Source organism: Cyprinodon tularosa, unplaced genomic scaffold (assembly GCF_016077235.1).
Source record: "Cyprinodon tularosa strain WSP-4 unplaced genomic scaffold, ASM1607723v1 ctg523, whole genome shotgun sequence".
Classification (NCBI taxonomy): Eukaryota; Metazoa; Chordata; class Actinopteri; order Cyprinodontiformes; family Cyprinodontidae; genus Cyprinodon; species Cyprinodon tularosa.
The window spans coordinates 57,377-64,078 of NW_024039256.1; the positions used below are offsets into that span (position 1 = coordinate 57,377).

A 6,702-nucleotide genomic window follows, 5' to 3' on the forward strand; every position below is an offset into this window, starting at 1 on the left:
GTTCTGTCAGATAGCCATGCGTTGTCAGATCGTCATACGCGTATGACAAACTGATGGCTATATCTGTCAGATCAGCATACGTTGTCAGATAGTCATACGCTTAGCTCAGACATGTATACGTTGTCATTACCATATGATTTTATTTAATCAGCAACATAGAATCATGACGTAGATCATCATACACTTTGTTATTAACAGTTATATGGCATCCTGACTTAGCGGTTAAGTAGGTTCATGAGTTTTACACGGGCCTGTGTTGTAATTGACTGCAGCTGCAGCCAGACCTGCTTTAAATACACTTTGAAACCATGACAACGCATGTATATTTATCTAGTTATCATATTATGTCATATTATAAACAATTTAATGACTTATTTTCGTCATAACTTGTTGCGTATGCTGAACTGACAACTCCACTGACGATCTGACTTCTTAATGCGCATGCGCGGGCATGAGTACTGACTGCATGTGTGCTATCCTGACAGCGTATGGCTATCTGACAGAACAACGGCAATTTCACCATATTTTATATTTAATCATCTTTATTAAAACGGTGTTAGATCGTCATAAAGCTGCTAATGTAATAACACTTTATTAGCCACTATATGACTTCCTGATGCATCCCTTAACCTGTCTGATTGCCATACACTTTGTTATTAGCCACTGTATGACTTCCTGATGCATCCCTTAACCTGTCTGATTGCCATACACTTTGTTATTAGCCACTATATGACTTCCTGATGCATCCCTTAACCTGTCTGATTGCCATACACTTTGTTATTAGCCACTGTATGACTTCCTGATGCATCCCTTAACCTGTCTGATTGCCATACACTTTGTTATTAGCCACTGTATGACTTCCTGATTAATACCAATGACATCAGTTGTATGATGTACTATATTTAATGTAGAACATTTTACTTCTGTATTTTTAATAATCCACACTGTCACTGGTGGGGTAAAACTGTTTCATTTAAGTTACACTTTTTACATTTGAACATGTCACCCATGTCTGTGGCACATTCTTTGTGTGTCCACCTTGAGCAGCAGTCACACTGTATCTGTGAAGTGGACAGAAAAAGAAAACAGTTATGAGTAAGCAAGTGTAATGTGTTTGAAGCGTTAAGTTGTACAGTTTAGTTGTTTACCATGTCAATGATTTTCTCTGAAGCATTACAGTGAAGCATATTGCATTCCACACAGCACTCTTCCACCTTGTCTGGGAACAAATAAAGGCATTTAGAGTGTACTTTACCAAAAATAGTCAAGTACTACCTCTTTATATTCTGTTGACAAGCCATCATGTTATACTAGTACATAACAAAAAAATACTGCAATTTAGTATGTCATATATCTTTGGATTTTTTTAATGCTTTGGACTGTTCCGGTATAGCCTAAGGGAAAATTTGTTCCGTTTGGAATGAAAAATTCGTTGATATGCTCCTAAGCCATCTTGAGTTTTTGATTGTTAGAATATTAACAAAACAGATCAACAGATTTCACACAGACTTCCACAGTTCCCAGAACAGTGGAACTGGTTCTTAATACCCAACATTAATAAAATTTCATGTGTTCTGACCAAAAAATTCTTAGAATCATAGCTGTCCAAAGCTATAAATCTCTGAACATTCAGCCAGCAAACTGGAAAACAAGACTTCTTTGTAATTGTTCTTTCACCTCGATGTTGATACAGTGTGGTAGCGATGTGCAGTCTGGCTTGGGATATGTCTTTGGGTCCTGTTTGCACTGCCTGCAGCCCTCCCATTTAAACATATATTTCTGCAAACTGAAAAAATTATGCCTTTTAATGTAATAATTCCATGGATTTCAAAACATTCCATCTGTTCTTTGTACCTTCAAAACCAAGACCCCACAACTGCTGGAGTCCTTCTGCAGCATATGCGGCATATGGCGGACACTCCAGCTTCTCCGGCCAGCACCTTTTGCTTTTAGGAAGTTTCTGTGCATTTGCAGAAATATTTAATTATAGGACATTGTAACAATAACAAAATACATAATGAATGAATGATAAAGACATGAATCAGATCACCTCCAGTTACGGAGAAGCTTTCTGTCATACATTGTTTCGTTCCCCATAGGGTCTATAACTACTAGCTCTTGGTGATTCATCACGACAATCTGTTGGAATGTTTGGAAGATAGATAAGACAGACAGACAGACAACCTCTGTCACCTTCCCATGCTGCCCAGGGAACATCCGATTGTGACATATAGACATATTCACGTGTAAATAAAGTTAAATAAATAAATTTTACATACCACCAAAAGCCAGTGACCTCCCACATTTACAGGGCACATCCAAATGGAGGCTTCAGGTAAAACCATCTTTTGAAATTGCAAATAATAAGATTAATTTGCATTCATTCTCTCAAGATGATTTAAAAGTGAATAATTACCTTTTGAACAGCCCGATATTGCCCAAGATGAAATACAGAAGATGCAATTACTGCATCCATTCTGTATACAGGTATCTGAAATGTAATATAATTTCAAAGAAATATGTGAAACTACAAAGAGTGGATTAAATTTAACCTTAAAACATGTTGTACCTTGGTCTTCTGAAGTGTCACGTACAAATATGCATCTATAACCTGTTTGACAAAAAAACAAACAAACATAAATTTCTGGATGGACTGCCTTGTGAAAATATAAACTTCCCAGAACATGGAGTCTTACTTCATCTGACAGCCAGCCATGTCCACAGAGTGTTCTAAAAGATGTGTCATACAATTTATATGGGCTTCAACTTGCCCTGAGTCTTTCAAAGACCAAAGTTGAACTACTGCAACAAAAACAGAAATTGCTCTTTTAAAAACTTATACATCTGAAAAAAGCAACACAACTTCAGAGGAAGTTTTGCAGACAAGACCAGGAACAGGTCATTGAACCAACATGCAAAAATTGATCTACCGATCAGAACCCATGACCAACAGGCCAGAACAGAAAACTAGAAAACTTTGTGACTACTGCACCTTGCTGCTGAATAGGACTCTGACACATCATAGAATGAGCTGAGGGAAACAACTGAGACAACTTGGTAGGGTTAGAGGGAGAGGTCACTGGAGGGGGAGAGGGAGAGGTCACTGGAGTGGGAGAGGGAGAGGTCACTGGAGAGGGAGAGGTCACTGGAGGGGGAGAGGGAGAGGTCACTGGAGGGGGAGAGGGAGAGGTCACTGGAGGGGGAGAGGTCACTGGAGAGGGAGAGGTCACTGGAGGGGGAGAGGGAGAGGTCACTGGAGGGGGAGAGGTCACTGGAGAGGGAGAGGTCACTGGAGGGGGAGAGGGAGAGGTCACTGGAGGGGGAGAGGGAGAGGTCACTGGAGGGGGAGAGGGAGAGGTCACTGGAGGGGGAGAGGGAGAGGTCACTGGAGGGGGAGAGGGAGAGGTCACTGGAGGGGGAGACTTCACTGGAGGGGGAGAGGGAGAGGTCACTGGAGGGGGAGAGGGAGAGGTCACTGGAGGGGGAGAGGGAGAGGTCACTGGAGGGGGAGAGGGAGAGGTCACTGGAGAGGGAGAGGTCACTGGAGGGGGAGAGGGAGAGGTCACTGGAGGGGGAGAGGGAGAGGTCACTGGAGGGGGAGAGGGAGAGGTCACTGGAGGGGGAGAGGGAGAGGTCACTGGAGGGGGAGAGGGAGAGGTCACTGGAGGGGGAGAGGTCACTGGAGGGGGAGACTTCACTGGAGGGGGAGAGGGAGAGGTCACTGGAGGGGGAGAGGTCACTGGAGAGGGAGAGGTCACTGGAGAGGGAGAGGTCACTGGAGAGGGAGAGGTCACTGGAGAGGGAGAGGTCACTGGAGGGGGAGAGGGAGAGGTCACTGGAGAGGGAGAGGTCACTGGAGGGGGAGAGGGAGAGGTCACTGGAGGGGGAGAGGGAGAGGTCACTGGAGAGGGAGAGGTCACTGGAGAGGGAGAGGTCACTGGAGAGGGAGAGGTCACTGGAGGGGGAGAGGTCACTGGAGAGGGAGAGGTCACTGGAGGGGGAGAGGGAGAGGTCACTGGAGAGGGAGAGGTCACTGGAGAGGGAGAGGTCACTGGAGAGGGAGAGGTCACTGGAGGGGGAGAGGTCACTGGAGAGGGAGAGGTCACTGGAGAGGGAGAGGTCACTGGAGAGGGAGAGGTCACTGGAGGGGGAGAGGGAGAGGTCACTGGAGGGGGAGACTTCACTGGAGGGGGAGAGGGAGAGGTCACTGGAGGGGGAGACTTCACTGGAGGGGGAGAGGGAGAGGTCACTGGAGGGGGAGAGGGAGAGGTCACTGGAGGGGGAGAGGGAGAGGTCACTGGAGGGGGAGAGGTCACTGGAGGGGGAGAGGGAGAGGTCACTGGAGGGGGAGAGGGAGAGGTCACTGGAGGGGGAGAGGTCACTGGAGGGGGAGACTTCACTGGAGGGGGAGAGGGGGAGAGGTCACTGGAGGGGGAGAGGGGGAGAGGTCACTGGAGGGGGAGAGGGAGAGGTCACTGGAGGGGGAGAGGGAGAGGTCACTGGAGGGGGAGAGGGAGAGGTCACTGGAGTGGGAGAGGTCACTGGAGGGGGAGACTTCACTGGAGGGGGAGAGGGAGAGGTCACTGGAGGGGGAGAGGGAGAGGTCACTGGAGGGGGAGACTTCACTGGAGGGTTAGGGGGAGACAACCGAGAGAACTTGGCAGGGGGAGATTGAGGACGAGAGCGAGACAACAGGGAAAAGCACTGGATGACCTTGCCATGGACCTGACCGTCTGTCTTTGTCTGCAGTGGGGTTTCTGCTTTGCCTGCGTACCTAATCACTGTCTCCCTTTCATTCAACTTCTCACCTGAGATGAAACCCTCACCTGCATTTTGTCCCTCATTGCCTCTGTTATATGGCTTCAGACGACTCATGCTATGCTTTGTCTTGAGGACTTTTCCGGCCATTGTTTTCAACATCACAGTGCTCCCTATCACTTTATGGATAAAATAAGGTCCAGAGTAGTCTGCCTCCATCCTGGCACCTTTCCTACCCCTTTTTCTTATGTTGAATAGAAGAACTTCCTCCCCTTCTGTGAACTTGAAATTTTTGAATTTTTTTTGTGCCCGGTTTGCAAAAGCTTTTTTCATTTTTTTTTGAGCCAGTTCGACATTCTCTTCCACCTGGATCTTTGTGTCCCGCTGTCTGCTGTCTCTGTCTTTAATAATTTGGCTGTAGTCCTCTGGTAGGACTACAGAAGACAACTGTATTGTAAAAACACAAACACATTTACATTCAAAATATAACTAACAAGACATCAAACTTTGTATTAAGAAAGTTCAGAATGTCTGATGTAGAGGAGGAATTAAGTATTATCCGGGTACACAGTGCAATTACCAGCCAAAATCACCAATGCCTCTGTAGTTATAAAAATTGTGTTAAGTTAAAAAACTGAAATTAAAAGAAACTCAGTCTCACCTGTTATTTTCAGATTACTCATTCCTACTAATCTGGAAGACTGTAGTGTTTGTGTTGGCTAATGCAGGTATGTTTTTGAGGAAGTACTGAAATTTTAACTCGGATTTCTATGCAAAAACAGTACAAACCCATGTAATGTAACAGAATCGTACCGGCATGTCAACAGGAACTTCAGAAGGAAACCTAGCCTCTCTGCCATACATCAGAAAAAATGGCCAGTATTTCGTGGTGGTGTGGGTTTTCGACCTTAAGGAAAACAAAGTGGCCTCAAGGAACATGTCCCAGTCATCTTGCTTGTCGCTGACTAGTTTTCTCAGTGCCCTAGAAGAACAGTTTCATACATGTTCTAAGAACATACTCCAATTTGTAAAAGTTGCTTATGTGTTGCATTTTTTATGGTATGTCATAGCTATAAGAAGCTGTATATTGATACAAGTCTACAGAAAGATGTTGCAATGAAAAGAAACTATTAAGAGATATAAAACAAAACAAAAAAACATGTAAGTTTTCTAATAACTTTCTTACCGCTTAATGTTGTCATTTGTCTTTTCATCCAAGCCGTTGGTTTGAGGATGATAGGCGGCAGTGATGCTTCTTTGAATTGAAAGTAGATCACAGAGTCTACTGTTCATCTAAAACAACAACGAAGCACATTATTATAACCTTTTACATATACCGAGGCTTCACAAAAATATATGTAGTATTAAATGTGGCTTACTGTGTTCACAAATTCTCACCCCTGGTCAGTGAGAATACGCTGAGGACAGCCGTGCCGGTAAAATATAGAACATAATTTTTGGCAGACTTCCTCAGCGGTCTTAGTCTTGAGAGGGAAAGCCTCCACCCATTTAGAGAAGTAATCTGTAGCTGTCAGGATATACTGATTGCCACAAGATGTCAGGGGCATGGGACCTGTCAGATCAATTCCGATCAGCTCCCACACCCCTGACACCTGTTGGGGAAGACAACAATGTTATCAGCAACAATGTCCTAGAGGTGGTAAACTTCATGAATTGCTGTGGATGGTTACCTTCAGTGTTGGGAAAGTTCTCTTTCTACGTGAACTAGTTCAAAGTTCAGTTCACACATTTTAAAATGAACTAGTTCAGTTCATAGTTCACAATTCCAAAAAACGAACTAGTTCATAGTTCTTTTTTTTTCATTTTTTTTTCATATATTGCTCAATTACACCATAGCCTATTGTAGAACCACAGACAGCAATTATTTTATCAGTTGTAACACTGAAACTGTGCGTCAGATTTCATCTTCATATCCAGTTTTGA

The 6,702-nt window shown here is 44.4% G+C and overlaps 1 long non-coding RNA gene across 6 annotated transcripts; it reads right to left on the reverse strand.

The window, feature by feature from the left end:
• Positions 1 to 1,506: 1,506 nt before the first annotated feature.
• LOC119795803 lies at positions 1,507 to 6,375 on the reverse strand. Of its 6 annotated transcripts, XR_005282369.1 has the most exons (9): positions 6,138 to 6,375; positions 5,945 to 6,051; positions 2,697 to 2,802; positions 2,570 to 2,611; positions 2,417 to 2,491; positions 2,280 to 2,345; positions 2,051 to 2,139; positions 1,855 to 1,960; positions 1,507 to 1,786 (listed from the first exon to the last, which is right to left on the reverse strand). It is a non-coding gene; the product is annotated as an uncharacterized LOC119795803 (long non-coding RNA). The 6 variants fall into 6 exon arrangements; XR_005282371.1 differs by lacking the exons at positions 2,570 to 2,611; positions 2,697 to 2,802; XR_005282366.1 differs by having other exon boundaries at positions 2,417 to 2,802.
• Positions 6,376 to 6,702: the final 327 nt, after the last annotated feature.